Here is a 22264-nt window from a genome sequence, read left to right on the forward strand (position 1 = left end):
ATCCAAAAACAGCGTTTTACTATGGCATTGATGTTGAGGAAATCGTTTCCCTCCAATAACCGGCAGTCAAGTCAGCGTCACAAATTAAATAATTAAAATTAGAAAACATTGGTAAAATATTATATTGTCATTTAAAGAATTATAGATTTACATCTCTTGAACGCAATCAACTTGCCAGATTTAAAAATAACCTTACTGGGAAATCACACTTTGCAATAATCTGAGCACTGCGCCCAGAAAAATACGCGTTGCGATACAGACTAGACGTCATGTTGGGGAGATCTAAAATCGAAAATACTATGTAAATAATCCATTACCTTTGATTCTCTTCATCAGATGTCACTTCCAGGTATCACAGGTCCATAACGAATGTAGTTTTGTTCAAAAAAGCTCATCATTTATGTCCAAAAATCTCCGTCTTGTTAGCACATGATCTAAGCCAGCCGGACTTCTCGTCATGAACGAGGGGAAAAAATATATTTCCGTTCGTTCAAACATGTCAAACGTTGTATAGCATAAATCATTAGGGCCTTTTTTAACCAGAACATGAATAATATTCAAGGTGGACGAATGCATACTCTTTTATAACGTATTGGAACGAGGGTACCCAACATGAACTCGCGCGCCAGGTGTCTAATGGGACATCATCGTTCCATGGCTCTTGTTCGGTCAGATCTCCCTCCAGAAGACTCAAAACACTTTGTAAAGGCTGGTGACATCTAGTGGAAGCAATAGGAAGTGCCAAAATATTCCTCAGCCCCTGTGTTTTTCAATGGGATAGGTTTAAAGTCAATACAACACATCAGGTATCCACTTCCTGTCAGAAAATGTCTCAGGGTTTTGCCTGCCAAATGAGTTCTGTTATACTCACAGACACCATTCAAACAGTTTTAGAAACTTTAGAGTGTTTTCTATCCATATATAATAAGTATATGCATATTCTAGTTACTGGGTAGGATTAGTAACCAGATTAAATCGGGTACATTTTTTTTATCCAGACGTGCAAATGCTGCCCCCTAGCCCTAACAGGTTAAACAATAGTGAGGTCTGATTGGAGTTGTCTGGGGCACCTACTGTACTTCAGCTGCAATCAACAACTCCTCAGATGTGCGCTTAAATGGAGGACGGTTTGTCTCATCTGAACCCTAGACAAGCAAACATTATATAGCTCCCAGCCAGAACCTCCCCAGATCCACCACTCTGTGACACAAGCACATTAAACCAGCACTTTCCCTTCCGTAACATCATCGCAAGCGATAAACCTTTTGGCCTGTGTTCTCTTCTCCCACTCTCTCTGTGGCAGAACACAGAGCAGTCTGCAGTCCTGTCTCAGTCTTTCCTCTCTGCCTCTCGTCTGTCTCCACCTCTCGTCGGCCTCTGCCTCTTTCTCTTTCTCTTCCTCTGCCTTTGCCTCTCCTCTCTTCTCTTCTCCTTGGTCAGGCAGGGGTTACCAAAGTAAGTGGAATCGCTTTCATCTGACATCTAAAGCCTCTGCTCTATCTGCCAGTGACTCCTGTCAGTCTGTCACGACATTTCGGGTCTGTCTGTGTGGCTGGTGGTTAGCCTCACCGCCGCCAAGGCTTTTTCTCTGTCTGCTCTCGCTTTCTCTCTCTCTGATCTCTCTCTCTCTCTCTCTCTCTGCCTTTACATCTGTCTCCGTTCTCTCTCTCGCTCTCTCTCTCTCTCTCTCTCTCTCTCTCTCTCTCTCTCTCTCTCTCTCTCTTTCTAGTCCCTGGGTGTCTGTGTGGCTCTCAGCCCTTGTACCTGTTTATCCGTACTGACTTGAGCAGGGGCTGTGGAATAGAGGATGGTTAGAAAGCTTGGAACTTGGAGGAAGGAGGGGGAAGAGGAGTATTTTACTCTCTCCTTGTCTCCTTTCCTTCATCTGCACTGGACTGCCATATTGGCTTTGTGGTGGATGTATACTAGACATTTGCTTTCTCCTTTTCAGTTCTTCTACACTGTTAACTGTAAACTATTGACACATACAACAGACCCTGGACGGACAGTGACTAACATCCCAGTGTCACTGTTTTAGCTTGATAGCACTATGATTTATAGAGTTGACCAGTGGCTCTCTGGGTTGCCATGGCTAGGGCTGTTATTTTGTCAGCAGGTTATTGTCATGCAAAAGGATGCTGGGTCTCACGGTAATTGACCGTTAATTAACGTGAACATGTTTAGCATCTCCAGGCTCCACTCATACAAGCAGCATACAAGCCTCTGATGTGCGCCTTTGGAACATCTACATTTAAAACATGTTGAATAAATCAATTCAATATACACCATCACAATAAATACATTATTTATGTTAGGCAGGCCTGAAGAAACATTATGATATGTAGAAAATGTATTCCAGAAGAATAGAATATGATTTGGCTTACTGTACGTTATCTGTTTATGCGCCACGCCATAGACTGTAGGCTTGTTCATATATCAGACAAGATATGCTTATAAGTCCTGTGCCATTATTTGATATTGTATGATTTTATAGTAAGAAGAATATATAGTTTAACTTAGCTGAATAAAATATAATGGATGTTTGTCCCATTCAGAAGCAAGAGTGCACACATATGAAGTAGAAGTGGCTATGTTGAGCTTAAAAGTGATAATTTGAAACAGGTCCTATATGCTAGATTTAGAGTTATTTGGCAACTTTAGTTGTGATTATTACAAACCTTAGAACGTCTTAGAAGTCAATAGATTTATGGGCTGCATGATGCGACTATAGGCTATTGCTTGCGCTCTGTTCCTTGCCTCATGCTGTACACGCTGTTCTCTCATCAAGTGATCATATTATAAATGTTCGTTTTGTTCGATAAAGTTCATCTTTATGTCCAAATACCTCCTTTTTGTTTGCGCGTTTAGTCCAGTAATCCAAATGCACAAAGAGCGCTCACAAAGTCCAGATGAAAAGTCAAAAAAGTTCCATTATGGTTTGTAGAAACATGTCAAACGATGTATATAATCAATCTTTAGGATGTTTTTATCATAAATCTTCAATAATATTCCAACCAGACAATTCCTTTGAAATAGAAAGGAAAGGGAACGGAGCTTGCGCTCATGGCCACACGCGATAAACAACTCAAGGCTTTCAACCTGACCACTGGTTGAAACAGCTCTTATTCGCTCCCCTTTCACAGTAGAAGCCTGAAACAACGTTCTAAAGACTGTTGACATCTAGTGGAAGCCTTAGGAAGTGCAATCTGAGCCCATTTAAACTGTATATTGGATAGGCAATCACTCAAAAAAAACTACAAACCTCAGATTTCCCACTTCCTGGTTGGATTTTTCTCAGGTTTTTGCCTGCCATATGAGTTCTGTTATACTCACAGACATTAATGTAACAGCTTTGGAAACTTTAGAGTGTTTTCTATCCAAATCTACTAATTATATGCATATTCTAGTTTCTGGGCCTGAGTAGCAGGCAGTTTACTCTGGGCACCATATTCATCCAAGCTACTCAATACTGCCCCCCGTTCCCAAAGAAGCTAACAGATTTTTTTAAATCCTCAATAGTGGTAGAGACTCCTCCATCCCCCACTCATTCAAACGTAGGACCTGGATCCTCCAGTTTGATCCCTCTGCTGTCTCTAGCTCCACACCCATCCCCGCCCGGCCGGCCATCTAGAAGTGTGAAGGTTAGTACCTTTTAGGGACGCTAAATATTATGTAGATATCTTATTCTTATTCTTGACTAGTTAGATAAAGGTTAAATTAAAAAAATATATATATTTAAAATGTTTTAAAAACATTTTGAATGTATCGGTCTAAAACTTTGGACACACACTGCTGCCCTCTTGTGGACAACATCTAACTTACATCCAGCATCCTATGTAAATGTATGGCCTTTCTTTTGCATTTCAAAGATGATGTAACAAAAATAAAATAGGAAATGCATGTGTTTTTGTTTGTTTTATCTTTTACCAGATCTAATGTGTTATATTCTCCTACATTCATTTCACATCTCCACAAACTTCAAGGTCTTTCCTTTCAAATCGTATGAAGAATATGCATATACTTGCTTCAGATCCTGAACTACAGGCTGTTAGATTTGGATATGTCATTTTAGGCGGAAATTGAGATGAAGGGTCCGATCCTTAAGAGGTTTCATCACCTTAGAAAGCACTGTCCATTCCGTTGTGTTAGGCTTTGAAACAACATCCACAATAAATGTTTTCCAGTCAGTTTCAACCTATTGTTAAACTTCTTTCTTCAAATTGATCAATCACGGTAAGGTGAGTTTTTAAAGCACCTACTGCTTTGATGATAAGTGTTTGATGTGATTTTCGATGTCAGCATGGTAAGAGGGACAATAGAGCCCTGAGTACCAGGCCATTAGCAACCTGATGATCGTTAGCGAGTTGGGTAGGCTACTACTAATGAATGTCCAGAGTGCATAAGAGGAGATTAACGTGACTAAATGGTCATGTAGAATTTTACTGCGGTCATGACTCATGAATGCTGGTGTGGCGGTAATACAGTCACCACAGAGCGTTGGGCCAGTAACCGGAAGTTTGCTGGATCGAATCCCCGAGCTGACAAGGTAAAAATATGTCATTCTGCCCCTGAGCAAGGCAGTTAACCCACTGTTCCCCGGGCGCCGCAGTTAACCCACTCTTCCCCGCACCTCTCTGATTCAATGCGGGTTAAATGTGGAAGACACTTTTCAGTTGAATATATTCAGATGGACAACTGACTAGGTATCCCCCTTCCCCCCTTTCATAACAGCCATGGCATTGTTTACAGTTTAATCCTGAATAGGCACCATGGTAGGTTTGGTGAGCCTATCAGACACATCTGCTGTGACATTCATTCAACCAATGATGTCATCCAATGCTCTCTCCAGTTGGCTCCCTGTCCAATGAGGCCCTCTCCAGAAAAACTCTGTGTCCATTGGAAGGGGATTTAAAGGGACAATCAATTGTTAAAGACATTGTACAGTACTTTCAAGTACTTTATCCTTTCAAGCTTGAATTGATCATTATCTCATCTTGTAAACGCTTCATATTTATCATTGAGTGTACACTAAATATGTAATGCTATGTCCTTCATATTGTAGAGCCTTAAAACAGGACTTTATATGACATTATTAAAACAGCAGCAGCGTTTAAAGTGGATGCCCTTGTCTCTGGCCTTGTAGTGCATGTGTACTTCATTAGCAGAATGTTGTATTGCACATCCAGCAGAAACACACTGGATTTCTCCATAGAAATGTTATAGCTGTCCCCCAGGGGTGAATTTAATTGATGGGCCTCTTTTGCAGCTTTCACTATTTTTAGTGCTTTGCAGCCTTGGTTTTTAATTTGCATTAGAATTGCTGTTTGGGCACCAGGACTCAACAGAAACACCTTGACAAATTGTGTTGACTGTCTGTTTTTCAGATGTTGCACCGGTGTGTCTTTATTCATACCAATGTGTTTATACTACCCAGAAATGTAACCGCTAGTTAGGATGGACACTTCTATTATGCTTGAGGGACGATACAAATATGAGGGAGAAAATGTAAATGTGAAATGAGAGAGACAGGAATTTAGGAGGGCGTGTATTTCAATGTGAATATCTTGTTTCTAAAGTGAAGTATTTTCTTCTGTTCTTTAAAAAAACAATTTCTTGCTTTTCCTTCCCAGTCCTTCTGAAACCAGAGGGGTATACTAAGAAGCAACCTAGATCTACTCAGGGTTTTCTAAAGCTAGCCAGCTGCAGTTAGCTTCACATTCCAGCTCAGGCTGGAATCAATCCATGGGTGAGTCAGTGACACATTCTCATTTGTGCCAAAATCAAAATGAAATGAAAGTTTTCTTGCAAATTCAGCAGGCTATGGCGTGGACTAGGCTTTTTATTTGTTATTAATGCCGTCTTTGGTGTGCTTTGCTGTGCTTATCAATGCACAAGCACTTTTTTCCCGCTATCAATACAATTATACAAAGGTTTTACTGTGTGTGAAGTTTCAAATGCATTATATCATTACTAAATGTCTAATGTGATAAGTATTTTAACATGACTATTTTTTTGCACACAAAATTAAAGGGAAGATGATGCAATCTTTGCAAAAGGGAGGGAATCTGATTTCAATGGTCCTCAACTCGTGGCTCAGACCATCTCATTAAGGATATTGGAGTTTGCCCCGAGTTAGCCTGCCCCGAAGCAGGTTAGATCTGAAGGATTTGTTGCCATAGAAATTTAGCTGGCTAAAAGGTGAGCCACTTTCGTGGTACCGGTTATCCCGAGTTGAACTCAGAGTTGACCAAAGTTACCTCGCTAACTCCTCAAACTACATTTGTATTATAGGGCTCAGATGGCTTCTTTTAAATTTTGAGTGTAAATACAGGTACTTCCAGATGTATTTATTCATACAAGCATACTTATAAAATCAAGGTGCGCTCCTCTCCTCTCCTAACCGTTCCCCTTCTAAAGAGACTGCTGGAGCGGCCATGACTCACAACGTTCAATAGATACAGAATGAAATGAAATGAAGGAAGGAAAGAGAGAAAGGGAGAATTCTCTAAATGTATTGCCCAGGTTAGAAAATGAATGAAATGAAAGAAGGAAGGTGCCCAGGTGGCTTGTCTAGCTTTAGCATTGCTATACTAACTCAGAGAGACAGACAACTGCAGGATGGGGTAATGGTAAACTTATCTCTGCAGTGCAGAGGAGCTGATATTAGCCCTAGCAGGCCTAGCAGACCCAAAGATAACTCATTTAAAATACCCACTGAGCTCGGCGAAGCCCCCATCTAAGCACATTTCTACATGCTGACGCCTCAGAAGATGTGTTTGTCCATTGTGAGGTCTGCAGGAATAGATGCCCACACAGAAGTTAATAAAGAACTTCCTCCATTGATCGATTGGTAGTTTTGCTTTTCTTGAGAAGCCTTGAGCCTCTTCTTCTTCAGTTCCTAGAAGGGTCTATTTATTACAAAGTTTTTCATTTCATCTGGGCTGTATTGCTGTGTGTGAAGCTGCATTGCTATATCTAGTAGACAAAGGCCTAAAGTATTTCAGCAGGGGCTTATAGCTGACATTAAACTATTTCATCAGCAGGTGGAATTCACATCCCCAATGTTATACATTTCTGACGTGAAAAGAATTAGGAGAGTACAATGGACTCCAATGAAGTACAAAAGACTAATGTTCTTCACGTGTGCCCATGCATTCATCAGGAGCTTTTAAAGAGCATGTACTTGAATCGAGACTGGAAAACTTTAGTGCACTTGAAATGAGTTTGTACTTATCCGAAGCGCACTTGTCAGGAGTCGACGTTACAGGGCCTTCGGAAAGTATTCAGACCCCTTGACTTTTTCCAAATTTTGTCACGTTACAGCCTTATTCTAACATGTATTAAATCGTTTTTTCCCTCATCAATCTAAACACAATACCCCATAATGAGAAAGCAAAAGCAGTTTTATTTTTTAAATCTTTGCTAATTTATATTAGATGTTTTACTCAGTACTTTGTTGAAGCACCTTTGGTAGCGATTAAAACATAGAATCTTCTTGGGTATGACACTACAAGCTTGGCCCATGTGAATTTGGGGAGTTTGTCCTATTCTTCTCTACAAATCCTCTCAAGCTCTGTCAGGTTGGATGGGGAGCATTGCTGCAAAGCAATTTTCAGGTCTCTCCAGAGATGTTAGATCTGGTTCAAGTCCGTGCTCTTGCTGGGCCACTCAAGGAAATTCAGAGACTTGTCCCGAAGCCACTCCTGCATTATCTTGGCTGTGTGCTTAGGGTTGTCGTCCTGTTGGAAGGTGAACCTTCGCCCCCAGTCTGTCATGAGCGCTCCCAGTCCCTGCCGCTGAAAAACATCCCCACAGCATGATGCTGCCACAACCATGCTTCACCGTAGGGATGGTGCCAGGTTTTCTCCAGACGTGACGCTTGGCATTCAGGTCAAAGAGTTTAATCTTGGTTTCATCAGACCAGAGAATCTTGTTTCTCATGGTCTGAGAGTCCTTTGGTGCCTTTTGGAAAACTCCAAACAGACTGTCATGTTCCTTGAACTGAGGAGTGGTTTCGTCTGGCCACTCTAACATAAAGGCCTGATTTGTGGAGTGCTGCAGACTTGGTTGTCCTTCTGGAAGGTTCTGCCATCTCCACAGAGGAACTCTAGAGCTTTGTCAAAGTGACCTTCAGGTTGTTGGTCACCTCCCTGACCAAAGCCCTTCTCCCCCGATTGCTCAGTTTGGCCAGGCGGCCAGCTATAGGAAGAGTCTTGGGGGTTCCAAACTTCTTCCATTTTAAGAATGATGGAGGCCACTGTGTTCTTGGGAACCTTCAATGCTGCAGACATTTTCCCCCAAATCTGTACCTCGACACAATGCTGTCTCGGAGCTCTACGGACAATTCCTTCAACCTCATGGCTTGGTTTTTGCTCTGACATGCACTGTCAACTGTGGGACCTTATATAGACAGGTGAAACAGAACAGGGTGTGACACTGAGCTCAATTTCATAGCAGAGAGTCTGAATACTCATGTAAATAAGGTATCTCTGTTTTTGCCTTGTCATTATGGGGTATTGTGTGTAGATTGCTGAGGATTTGTATTTATTTAATCCATTTTAGAATAAGGCTGTAAAGTAACAAAATGTGGAAAAAGTCAAGGGGTCTGAATACTTTCCAAAGGCACTGTACTGTATATACCACGAATTTGACCATGGAAGTGGTTTTAGGACACTTTAAAGTGGACAAATGATCAGATAGATTATTTTTACACTGGAAGGTTCTGTCACCCACCAATTAGTGGCACTTTTGTAAATTACCTTCTGACAGTTCCATAAACAACCCATTGCTCATCTTTAACAGCCTTCTTAATGGCTCAGCTTCAAAATGTTACTCCAACCAGAAATTACCATTACTTAACCCTTGTGTGGTGTTCGGGTCTGTGGGACCCATTTTCATTGTTTACTAAAAGAAAAATGATACAACGAATTATTTTGTCAACCTGAGACTCATCGGCCTTGGCTCATTTTCTGTGAAGAACATGTAAAATAACCGATTTTCATTGAGTGCACACTGTGCACCCCCCTACATATTTATATTACATATGTGGTGGTCAGGTCCACTGGACCCGAGGCTAATTAAAGTGTGGAAAATTGTGTGTGTAGGTGAAAACAAGTAAAAATTCAACAAAAAGGTTTGCTGTGTACCTTCACTCTGTCTTTCTCCTCCCTGGGCCTGCTGCTTCAACATAGCACCAATAACCTGTCTGTCTCCATGCATGTCTGCCTGTCTCCCGATTTTCTCGCACTCTTTACCCTTTGTAGTGTGTGAAACTACACAATGTCTTGCGGGAACCTGCACAATGTTATTACAATACATTATTTCTATACATTATTTCAGTACATTGACGTTTTTACAATATTTTCCCACACTACCCCAGCCAGGTGCAAATTGGGGGAGAAACACAAAAAAGAAATAGCTTTGCATGTGTGGCTCCTTACCACAATCAATCAGTACGGCAAAAAGACTCTCTGCTCAGAGGGCTTTAGACATTTTTTTTGCAGAGGAATGGGCCACCTCGCATGGCTGCCAATGTGATAAGGATGCAACCAGGGCCGACGCGGATGGCGGTTACTCATGTGCAGGACAAAAAGTCTTCTTTTGAACTGTTCATCCCAGACGCCATCCAGAAAATCATTCTGGACTGCACAAATTTGGAGTGAAGGCATGTTTTTGGAGAGAGATGGAAGGAGATGAACCTACTCATTTACATGCACACTTTGGGGTTCTTATCCTTGCTGGTGTTTTGAGATCCAATGGGGAATCCACAAAATCCCCGTGGGATGCAGAAACTGGCAGAGAACTTTTCTGTGCAACAATGTCTCTGGAAAACTCCCACATTATTTCCAGGATTATCCGCTTCGATAACCAAGACACCAGACCAGCTTAGCGGCAGAGAGACAAGCTAGCTGCAAACAGGTCAGTGTGGGACAAGTGGGTGGACCGCCTTCCCCTGTTTTACAACCCTGGGCCCAATGTTACTGTTGATGAGCAGCTTATGCCATTAGGGGCCGCTGCCCCTTCAGGCAGTACATACCGTCTAAACCCGCAAAATATGGAATCAAGACCTGGGCTGCCAGTGATACTGCTTCATCTTTTGCATGGAACTTGCAAGTGTTTACGGAGAAGCCAGATGGAGGAGCCCCTGAGAAGAAGCAAGGGATGCGGGTTGTTTTGGATGTGACACAGGGACAAGTGGCCATAACATCACATGCAATAACTTCTTTACTTTGCACAAGCTGGGACAGGAGCTCCTCAAGAGGAAGCTGACGATGGTAGGAACAGTACAAAATAAACAAGTCAGAGCTCCCACGTCAACTGTTAAATACACGGAACAGGCCTATCAATTCCTCTAAGTTTGTGTTCACGGCCGACACGTCCCTAGTGTCCTACCTGCCAAAGAATTGCAAAAATGTGGTACTCATGAGTACGCTACATAGGGATGGGAGAATCTTTGGCCAGGAACTTAAAAAAACAGAAATCAGAATAGATTACAATGCCACACAAGGGAGGGTGGACAATTTAGACAAGCTGGTGACTGGTACAGCTGCAAAAGAAGAACCCTACTCTGGCCACTTGTGATATTCTTCAACATCTTGGATATCTCAAGGTACAACGCGTTTGTCATCTGGAAGGCATTGAACCCAGATTGGAACAGAGGGAAGATCCAGAGGAGCTTTCTCGAGCAGCTGGGCAAGGCATTGGTAAGACCTCAAATCTGGAGGAGGCAACTTATCCCAAGGACCCCAGCTTCTGCAGCAATCGTGAGGAGGATTCAGGAGGAGGATGCTGGTGCCCCATCCGCCTGACCCACAGAACCAACAACTCAATACCGGAAGTAAGTGTGAGTGATGTTGTTGTGTGAGTGTGTCTCTGACTCTCTTACCTTGGCCTGCTGTAACTATACAGTGTAAGTCGGAGGTTTACATACACCTTAGCCAAATATGTTTAAACTCAGTTTTTTCACAATTCCTGACATTTAATCCAAGTAAAAATTCCATGTCTTAGGTCAGTTAGGATCACCACTTCATTTTAAGAATGTGAAATGTCAGAATAATAGTAGAGAGAATGATTTATTTCAGCTTTTATTTCTTTCACACATTCCCAGTGGGTTAGAAGTTTACATACACCATTATTTGGTAGCATTGCCTTTAAATTGTAACATTTTGTGTAACCTTCCACATGCTTCCCACAATAAGTTGGGTGAATTTCGGGCCATTCCTCCTGACAGAGCTGGTGTAAATGAGTCAGGTTTGTAGGCCTCCTTGCTCGCACACGCTTTTTCAGTTCTGCCCACACATTTTCTATGGGATTGAGGTCAGGGCTTTGTGATGGCCACTCCAATATCTTGACTTTGTTGTCCTTAACCTCTATGGGCTAGGTGGGACGCTAGCGTGCCACCCGTGGTGCACTCCATCAACAGCAGGTGCATTTCAAGAGCGGCAAATTTGAATCCAAATAAATGTCAAAATTCAAATTTTTCAAACATACAACTATTTTACACCCTTTGAAAGATAAACATCTCCTTAATCTAACCACGTTTTACGATTTCAAAAAGGTTTTACGGCGAAAGCATAAATTTAGAGTATGTTAGGACAGTACATTTACAAGAGTTGTGTGTAATGTTTTGTCAAGTCAAAGACAGGGTCACCAAAACCATAAAACCAGCTAAAATGATGCACTAACCTTTTACAATCTCCATCAGATGACACTCCTAGGACATTATGTTAGACAATGCATGCATTTTTAGTTCTATCAAGTTCATATTTATATCCAAAAACAGCGTTTTACTATGGCATTGATGTTGAGGAAATCGTTTCCCTCCAATAACCGGCAGTCAAGTCAGCGTCACAAATTAAATAATTAAAATTAGAAAACATTGGTAAAATATTATATTGTCATTTAAAGAATTATAGATTTACATCTCTTGAACGCAATCAACTTGCCAGATTTAAAAATAACCTTACTGGGAAATCACACTTTGCAATAATCTGAGCACTGCGCCCAGAAAAATACGCGTTGCGATACAGACTAGACGTCATGTTGGGGAGATCTAAAATCGAAAATACTATGTAAATAATCCATTACCTTTGATTCTCTTCATCAGATGTCACTTCCAGGTATCACAGGTCCATAACGAATGTAGTTTTGTTCAAAAAAGCTCATCATTTATGTCCAAAAATCTCCGTCTTGTTAGCACATGATCTAAACCAGCCGGACTTCTCGTCATGAACGAGGGGAAAAAATATATTTACGTTCGTTCAAACATGTCAAACGTTGTATAGCATAAATCATTAGGGCCTTTTTTAACCAGAACATGAATAATATTCAAGGTGGACGAATGCATACTCTTTTATAACGTATTGGAACGAGGGTACCCAACATGAACTCGCGCGCCAGGTGTCTAATGGGACATCATCGTTCCATGGCTCTTGTTCGGTCAGATCTCCCTCCAGAAGACTCAAAACACTTTGTAAAGGCTGGTGACATCTAGTGGAAGCAATAGGAAGTGCCAAAATATTCCTCAGCCCCTGTGTTTTTCAATGGGATAGGTTTAAAGGTAATACAACACATCAGGTATCCACTTCCTGTCAGAAAATGTCTCAGGGTTTTGCCTGCCAAATGAGTTCTGTTATACTCACAGACACCATTCAAACAGTTTTAGAAACTTTAGAGTGTTTTCTATCCATATATAATAAGTATATGCATATTCTAGTTACTGGGTAGGATTAGTAACCAGATTAAATCGGGTACATTTTTTTTATCCAGACGTGCAAATGCTGCCCCCTAGCCCTAACAGGTTAAAACCTCTTACATCTAGATGTTCCGCTAGCGGAACACCGCTCCAATATCCAATGATAGGGCGTGGCGTGAATTACAAATTCCTTGAAAATCCAAAAACTTCCATTTTTCAAACATATGACTATTTTACACCATTTTAAAGACAAGACTCTCCTTTATCTAACCACACTGTCCAATTTCAAAAAGGCTTTACAACAAAAGCAAAACATTAGATTATGTCAGCAGAGTACCAAGCCAGAAATAATCAGACACCCATTTTTCAAGCTAGCATATAATGTCACAAAAACCCAGAAGACAGCTAAATGCAGCACTAACCTTTGATGATCTTCATCAGATGACACACCTAGGACATTATGTTATACAATACATGCATGTTTTGTTCAATCAAGTTCATATTTATATCAAAAAACAGCTTTTTACATTAGCATGTGACGTTCAGAACTAGCATACCCCCCGCAAACTTCCGGAGGAATTTGCTAACAATTTACTAAATTACTCACGATAAACGTTCACAAAAAGCATAACAATTATTTTAAGAATTATAGATACAGAACTCCTCTATGCACTCGATATGTCCGATTTTAAAATAGCTTTTTAGTGAAAGCACATTTTTCAATATTCTAAGTACATAGCCCAGCCATCACGGGCTAGCTATTTAGACACCCGGCAAGTTTAGCACTCACCAATATCAGATTTACTATTATAAAAGTTTGATTACCTTTTGTTGTCTTCGTCAGAATGCACTCCCAGGACTGCCACTTCAATAACAAATGTTGGGTTGGTCCAAAATAATCCATCGTTATATCCGAATAGCGGCGTTTTGTTCGTGCGTCCCAGACACTATCCGAATGGTAAAGAAGGGTCGCGGGCATGGCGCAATTCGTGACAAAAAAATTCTAAATATTCCATTACCGTACTTCGAAGCATGTCAACCACTGTTTAAAATCAATTTTTATGCCATTTTTCTCGTAGAAAAGCGATAATATTCCGACCGGGAATCTCCTTTTCGGCAAAAAAAAAACACAAAGACGGGGGCAGCCAGGTCACGCGCCTAAGCCCACAGTCCCTTGATCGGCCACTTGAGAAAGGCGATAATGTGTTTCAGCCTGGGGCTGGGATGACGACATTCAGGTTTTTCCCGGGCTCTGAGCGCCTATGGACGACGTAGGAAGTGTCACGTTAGAGCAGAGATCCTTTGTAAAAGATAGAGATGGCAAAGAAGTTCCAGAAATGGTCAGACAGGCCACTTCCTGTAAAGGAATCTCTCAGGTTTTGACCTGCCATTTGAGTTCTGTTATACTCACAGACACCATTCAAACAGTTTTAGAAACTTTAGGGTGTTTTCTATCCATATATAATAAGTATATGCATATTCTAGTTACTGGGTAGGATTAGTAACCAGATTAAATCGGGTACGTTTTTTATCCAGCCGTGAAAATACTGCCCCCTAGCCATAAGAGGTTAAGCCATTTTGCCACGACTTTGGAAGTATGCTTGGGGTCATTGTTCATTTGCGACCAAGCTTTAGATGAGATGTTGAGATGTTGCTTCAATATATCTACATAATTTCCCTTCCTCATGATGCCATCTATTTTGTGAAGTGCACCAGTCCCTCCTGCAGCAAAGCACCACCACAACATGACGCTGCCACTCCTGTGTTCTTCGGCTTGCAAGCCTCCCCCTTTTTCCTCAAAACATAACAATTGTCATTATGGCCAAACATTTCTTATTTTGTTTCATCAGACCAGAGGACATTTCTCCAAAAAGTACGATCTTTGTCCCCATGTGCAGTTGCAAACCGTAATCGAGCTTTTTTATAGCGGTTTTGGAGCAATGGCTTCTTCCTTGCTGAGCGGCCTTTCAGGTTATGTCGATATAGGACTCATTTTACTGTGGATATAGATCATTTTATACTTGTTGCCTCCAGCATATTCACAAGGTCCTTCGCTGTTGTTCTGGGATTGATTTGCACTTTTCGCACCAAAGTATGTTCATCTCTAGGAGACAGAACTTTTCTCCTTCCTGAGCAGTATGATGGCTGCATGGTCCCATGGTGTTTATACTTGCATACTATTGTTTGTACCATTGAACGTGGTACCTTCAGGCGTTTGGAAATTGCTCCCAAGGATGAACCAGACTTGTGGAGGTCTACAAGGTCTTTGCTGATTCCTTTTGATTTTCCCATGATGTCAAGTGAAGAGGCACTGAGTTTGAAGGTAGGCCTTGAAATACATCCACAGGTACACCTCCAATTGACTCAAATTATGTCTCAAATCATTTTCTGGAATTTTCCAAGCTGTTTAAAGGCACAGTCAACTTAATGTATGTAAACTTCTGACCCACTGGAATTGTGATACAGTGAATTATAAGTGAAATAATCTGTCTGTAAACAATTGTTGGAAAAATGACTTGTGTCATCCACAAATTAGATGACCTAACCAACTTGCCATAACTATAGTTTGTTAACAAGAAATTTGTGGAGTGTTTGAAAAACTAGTTTTAATGTCTCCAACCTAACTATATGTAAACTTCCAACTTCAACTGTATGACGCATCTGAAGTTTGACTGACATCTTTCAAGCTTTTCTTCAAGCCTTAACTTCTTTCAAGTCTTTCGTTTTCTGATGTGGCTCACCTGTGTCGTCTTGATGGTTTTCTTTTCTCTTTCACTAAACTCCTCTCCTCCAAAGAATACATCTGAATAGCATCATGCTTGATTTAGTTTCACATGCAAGGTCTTGCTCACTCCATATTCCGTATCTCTTATGCAGTGAGTCAGAGACTTTGGCAGAAACACAGTGTTGAGAGAATAACATTAGAGCTGCTCGCAATGGAGCTGAAGCCAAGCCAATGCTTATGCATGATCACACTCAGAGGTCCTGACTCAGACACACGTGTCAAAGGCTTAAGACGCCATGACACACACGCCTCCTCAGCTATGTAGGCTAACACACAGCACACAGCCAGAACCGTGTGTGTGTGTGTGTCCAACCCTGTAGAAGAGCTTTCTCTGTTTTATGTTTACCTAGCGTCCAGCATCGGAGTAGAGTGGAGTTGAGTTCATCTGTCAGTTCCAAGGCTATGTGGTCAGGGACAGTGTTTGTTTAGTGGCTTTACCTGCAGCGGGTTTAGATCTCAGCCAGTCAGGAGGTGTGCTGCTTCCTATCTCATCAGGAGTCCATTTACTGTCCGTCCTACTGCAGGGATAATTGGGTTACTGTGTACATAACAGGCCTGTTCGCCCCGTTCGCCCCGAAGACAGTACAGGTGCATCAAAGCTGGGGCTGAGGGACTGAAAAACAGCTTCTATCTCTCTATGACTGCATGGCCTCGCACGCCCCCAACTCAATCATCAAGTTTGCAGACGACACAACAGTAGTAGGCTTGATTACCAACAAGGACGAGACAGTCTACAGAAAGGAGGTGAGGCCCCTGGGAGTGTGGTGCCAGGAAAATATCCTCTCACTCAATGTCGAGAAAACAAAGGAGCTGATCGTGGACTTCAGGAAACAACAGAGGGAGCACGATCCTAATCACATTGACGGGACCGCAGTAGAGCAGGTGGAAAGCTTCAAGTTCCTCGGCGTACACATCACTGACGATCTGAAATCGTCCACCCGCACAGAGAGTGATGTGAAGAAGGCACTACAGTGCCTCACCAATCTCAGGAGGCTGAAGAAATGTAGCTTGGCACCTAAAACCCTCACAAACAGATTCACAATTGAGAGCATCCTGTCGGGCTGTGTCACCGCCTGGTACGGCAACTGTACTGCCCGCAACCACAGGGCTCTCCAGAGGGTGGTGCGGTCTGCCCAACCCATCACCGGGGGCAAACTACCTGCCCTCCAGGACGCGTAAAGCACCCGATGTCACAGGAAGGCCAAAAGACAATCAAGGACAACAACCACCCGAGCCACTGCCTGTTCACCCCGCTAACATCCAGAAGGCGAGGTCAGTACCGGTGCATCAAAGCTGGGACTGAGAGACTGAAAAACAGCTTCTATCTCAAGGCCATCAGACTGTTAAATAGCCATCACTAGCCAGCTTCCACCTGGTTATGTAACCCTGCACCTTAGAGGCTGCTGCCTCATATACATAGATTTGAAATCACTGGCCACTTCAGTAATTTAACACTAGTCACATTTAATAATGTTTACTTTTAGGTTGTGTGTATTGTGTGTATTGTTGTGAATTGTTAGATTTTACTGCTCTGTTGGATCTAGAAACACAAGCATTTCGCTACACCCTCAATAACATCTGCTAAACATGTGTATGTGACTAATAAACATTGATTTATTTTGATTTATATGCAGATTGTAGTGTGTGTGTGTAGTGTGTGTGGTAGGGGGCTATCCAGGGGATGCATTGATCCTGGAGTTCATGTGGAGGCAGGAGATCTGAGAGCCTGTGTGTGTGTGCGTGTGTGTGTGTGTGTGTGTGTGTGTGTGTGTGTGTGTGTGTGTGTGTGTGTGTGTGTGTGTGTGTGTGTGTGTGTGTGTGTGTGTGTGTGTGTGTGTGTGTGTGTGTGTAGGAGATCTAAGAAGTAGGTTCAATAGAGGGAGATAGCATAGAGAATGAAAGACAACATCATCATCAGCTGTCCAACTCACTGCCTTGCCCACTTTTGAAAGACTAAGTATCAGGCATACAGTGCCTTCGGGAAAGTATTCAGACCCCTTGACTTTGTCCATATTTTGTTCCTTTCCAAAACAGTTTTATAGACATTTTTGCAAATGTATTAAAAAAACAACAGAAAAAAACGTATTTACATAAGTATTCAGACCCTTTGCTATGAGCCTCGAAATTGAGCTCAGGTGCATCCTGTTTCCATTGATCATCCTTGAGATGTTTCAATAACTTGATTGGAGTCCACCTGTGGTCAATTCAATTGATTGAACATTATTTGGAAAGGCACACACCTGTCTATATAAGGCCCCACAGTTGACAGTGTATGTCAGAACAAATACCAAGCCACGAGGTCGAAGGAATTGTCCGTAGAGCTCCGAGACAGGATTGTGTCGAGACACATATCTGGGGAAGGGTAACAAAATATTTCTGCAGCATTGAAGGTCCCAAGAACACAGTGGCCTCCATCATTCTTAAATGGAAGAAGTTTGGAACCAGCAAGCCCGGGGGAGAAGGGCCTTGGTCAGGGAGGTGACCAAGAACCTGATTGTCACTCTAACAGAGCTCTAGAGTTCCTCTGTGGAGATGGGAGAAACTTCCAGAAGGACAACCATCTCTGCAGCACTCCACCACTCATGCCTTTATGGTAGATTGGCCAAACGTAAGCCACTCCTCAGTAAAAGGCACATGACAGACCGCTTGGAGTTTGCCAAAAGGCACCTTAAGACTCTCAGACCATGAGAAACAAGATTCTCTGGTCTGATAAAACTGTTTGGCCTGAATGTCAAGCATCACATCTAGAGGAAACCTGGCACCATCCCTACGGTGAAGCATGGTTGTGGCATAATCATGCTGTGAGATTTTTTTCAGCGGCAGGGACTTGGAGACTAATCAGGATTGAGGCAAAGATGAACAAAGCAAAGTACAGAGAGATCCTTGATGAAAACCTGCTCCAGAGCTTTCAGGACCTCAGATTGGGGCGAAGGTTCTCCTTCCAACAGGACAATGACCCTAAGCACACAGCCAAGACAATACAGGAGTGGCTTCGGGACAAGTCTCTGAATGTCCTTGAGCCGCCCAGTCAGAGCCAGGACTTGAACCCGATCGAACATCTCTGGAGAGCCCTGAAAATAGCTATGCAGCAACGCTTCCCATCCAACCTGACAGAGCTTGAGAGGATCTACAGAGAAGAATGGGAGAAACTCCCCAAATACAGGTGTGCCAAGCTTGTAGCGTCTTACCCAAGAAGACTCTATGCTGTAATCACTGCCAAAAGTGCTTCAACAAAGTACTGAGTAAAGGGTCTGAATACTTAGGTAAATGTGATATCACATTTTTTTTTATTTGTAATGAATTTGCAAAAATTGATAAAAACCTGTTTTTGCTTTGTCATTATGGGCTATTGTGTGTAAATTGATGAAGGGGAAAATAATGTTTTAGAATAAGGCTGTAACGTAACAAAATATGGAAAAAGTCAAGGGTTCTGAATACTTTCCGAAGGCACTGTATATTGTGTTTATTCCTACAAAGCTAATTGACCCTTTGGGAGATAACACAACTATGACTCTGAAGGATTTCCTTTGCAGCATAAAGAAACCCCACCAAATAATATCACTCAAAGTTATGATGTCATGTTACTTACCATCTCACTCTTCTTGATTCACAAAAACACCTATTCTATTCTGCTCTACGATATCATTTGAACTATATTGAATGGGGGAGATATTTTGATCCGTTCAGATGATGTATGTATGTCGAGACGAAGATGTATTTGGCCTCGAAGGTGTTTTTATATGTAAAATGCTTTGGCATGTTGAATGCTGAGACCCAGGCCCTGGTGACTTATCGGAGGCCTGTTAGAATCAGCACAGGATGAATCAGCATGTTATCAACATTATGTGTACATTATGTAAATGTTTGCTGCCGTGGTTAATGGAGGTAAGGCCGGTTCACGATTGGCCATTAATCTCTCAATGTCTTCCTGCTCTGAGGATCTAGGGAGGACCTTTAATCAGTGGACAACAGGATCCCTCTGCGGCTGTCCATGCAGACAATGTCTGTGTCCCAAATGGCACCCTATCTCTTTATAGTGCACAACTTTTGTCCTTCCTCTACTACTTATAATGATCCTTATAATCGTACTACAAGCAGTAAACAAACCACATTGCTGTCTATAAGTCATTTGGTTTAGGAAAGTATTGTAGTTTGATTTCAGTGAACCTAATCTGTTGTCTGTAGATACATTGTCCATCCCATTCTCCATATGAAACTTACAATAGACTTATACATACACGATAACAGCGTGTTTTGGCAACAAATACACGTTGAATTACATGAAGGATAAAAAATGTATAGGAAAATACATACAGTATGATTTATGATTGAATGTCCATAGCTAGATTCTGCACAACATAAAGATAAGACCAAATCATCACAATCCCATCATTTATTTTTTATTTATTTTTATTTTTATTTCAACTTTATTTAACCCGGTAGGCCAGTTGAGAACAAGTTCTAATTTACAACTGCGACCTGGCCAAGATAAAGCAAAGCAGTGCGACAAAAACAACAACTCAGAGTTACACATAAACAAACGTACAGTCAATAACACAATGGAAAAATCTATTTATGATCAATAATGGTTTATTTCCACAGTGCTTGGTGTGTTATTGCTAAAGGGACATGTAGTATTGTTGACTGAAGAGGTCTCTGGAGAATCATAAAGGCCATTAATGGGGACTCATGACTGGTTGAAATGTAGAAGTCAATACCTAAGGAGACCAGGATTGAGAGGACAAATATGGAAAAGAATGGTACAAATATGCTTCCTCCTAGAATTCCGATTGGAGCATTTTTAACAGAAGGAGGGTTTACGAAGGTCATCTACTATACATGTACCCTTGAGATTAGCTGTAGGATTGTTGCTTGGATCGTCTCGGTGTGTGTGAGTGGGTGTTGTTGTTTAGCGTAGAGAACAGAACAGGGCTGGGTTTGTGGCGAGATGAATGGGAGAAGAGATGGGCAGAGGAAAAGGAGATTAATTACCCAGTGTTGGGGTCTGTGTGTGTGTGTCTCCATTACCCCCTCCCACACACATCTCTGTTGGGGCTCACTATTCCCCCACTGGGAGGAAAATAGGGGGCCGCTGACATCTCATTAACTCTCTCTTCCACACACACACGTTAACACACACACTTTCACAAACTCACGCACATCACCCTCCCCCCCCCCCCCCCCCAAAAAAAGACAGCCTAATCGAAAGAGAGCAGCACTGTGGAAGATAGAGATGAGTAGCTCGAAGTAGAATGAGCCACCCTGAACCGGTGATCCAGCTCCCAGAAACACAGCAATGAGTAGAACAACAGAGCAGAGATTGGTGAGCTACTACACTGTAGGATACTAGCTCAAAGCTGAGACACTATCGTTTGGGTAGATGAAACATTGGCTAGAACTGGAGTTTGAACCTTTAACTGGAGTTCAAACTTTTTAATTAAGTTCTTAAGAGCTAATTCACGAAGACCTTGTGGATGCACTGTCTGTGCACCTATTCAATAGTAGCAACTAAGTTACAGTATTATCTAATCAGGTATGCACATGCATTAGACACATTTGGTCTGGTCTAGTGACTAGTCCACGCTTCATAATGTTATATGGACCAGCACACATTTGATTAATTCAAATATACATGGACTAGTGCACACTTTATATGTCAAGTCTTTAGGGACTAGCAACCACTTGATGATGTCTATTGCAGGGATTAATATGCATGTCATTATTTGTGCCTTTATCTTTGCGGTGTAACAGAATATACCTTCCAATGTTAGCGGTATGCCTGCCCTCTATATCCCTTTCAGCGCTGCCACTAAAACACCAATAGCAGTACATTACCTAACGCTCCATTGTGTTCATCTGAATCAGCACAATAATCGGTTCTAATTACATCTAACCAGGGCTGATGACTATGATGTGTGATGTGCTCCCATGGACGTTAATGCACAGGTCATCTCCTGTTAACGAAGAGGCTGCAGGTAGAAGTTAACTCTATGTACAGATCTAGGATCAGCTTACTCTCCTTCAATTCTAACGTTTAGGTCAGTGGTAAGGGATAGCGTCATCTTACTCCTATGACACGAGGGAGGCAGATGAGGTGAGAGAGAGGAGAGGCAGAGAGAGAGAGTTTTCCTACTCTTTCCCTCCCTCCCTCCCCTCCCTCCCTTCCTGCACCATCAAAGCTGAAGTCTTTCAGGTGAAAAGAGGGAGATTGAGACGCTGATTGAATAATTCAGAGGTTGTTACGAGGCAGAAAGACAGCATGCCAAACAGTGTGTGGGTGTGTATGTTTGTGTGTTTGTTACAAGCAGCAGGACAGCATTCCAAATGGCAAACATGGCAGGAGTGCCAGGGTGCCCTTCTGAACTTCAACCCAACTGGCCCCTGTATTCCAACCTATGTACACGTAAGGAGAAAATGCACGCAGGCATTCACAAATACACACACGTACATACACACAAACACTTTACTCTGACTGGGAAAGTTCCTCGTACACACACACACACACACACGCACTCCAAAATCTTGGACACGATCTTACAAAAGGGTAGTGTTTTATTTGAAAGGGTAAACTGCGTAGAAGGTTTGTGCTTCATTGCAATTATAGCGGAGCTGCATAACATCAGACAGAAACATTGCTGTTCATTTGTTGGTATTTATAAGTCCTGAATACAAATCACATTGGCCATTCACAAAGTTAATAAGGTTCATTCGGTTCATACATGTAAATGCCATTGCAAATTCAAATCGTTTTTTGGACAGCGTTTTTGTGAATGTTAATAAATGTT

The 22264-nt window shown here is 42.0% G+C and overlaps 1 protein-coding gene across 1 annotated transcript in view; it reads left to right on the forward strand.

Annotated features, from left to right (window-relative positions):
- Positions 1-22264, forward strand: part of LOC106571582 (MAM domain-containing glycosylphosphatidylinositol anchor protein 2) — a 416194-nt gene that overhangs the window by 177854 nt on the left and 216076 nt on the right. The gene's annotated exons all lie outside the window — the stretch shown is intronic.

The sequence above is a fragment of the Salmo salar genome, chromosome 15 (genome assembly GCF_965601325.2).
Source record: "Salmo salar chromosome 15, fSalSal1, whole genome shotgun sequence".
Lineage (NCBI taxonomy): Eukaryota > Metazoa > Chordata > Actinopteri > Salmoniformes > Salmonidae > Salmo > Salmo salar.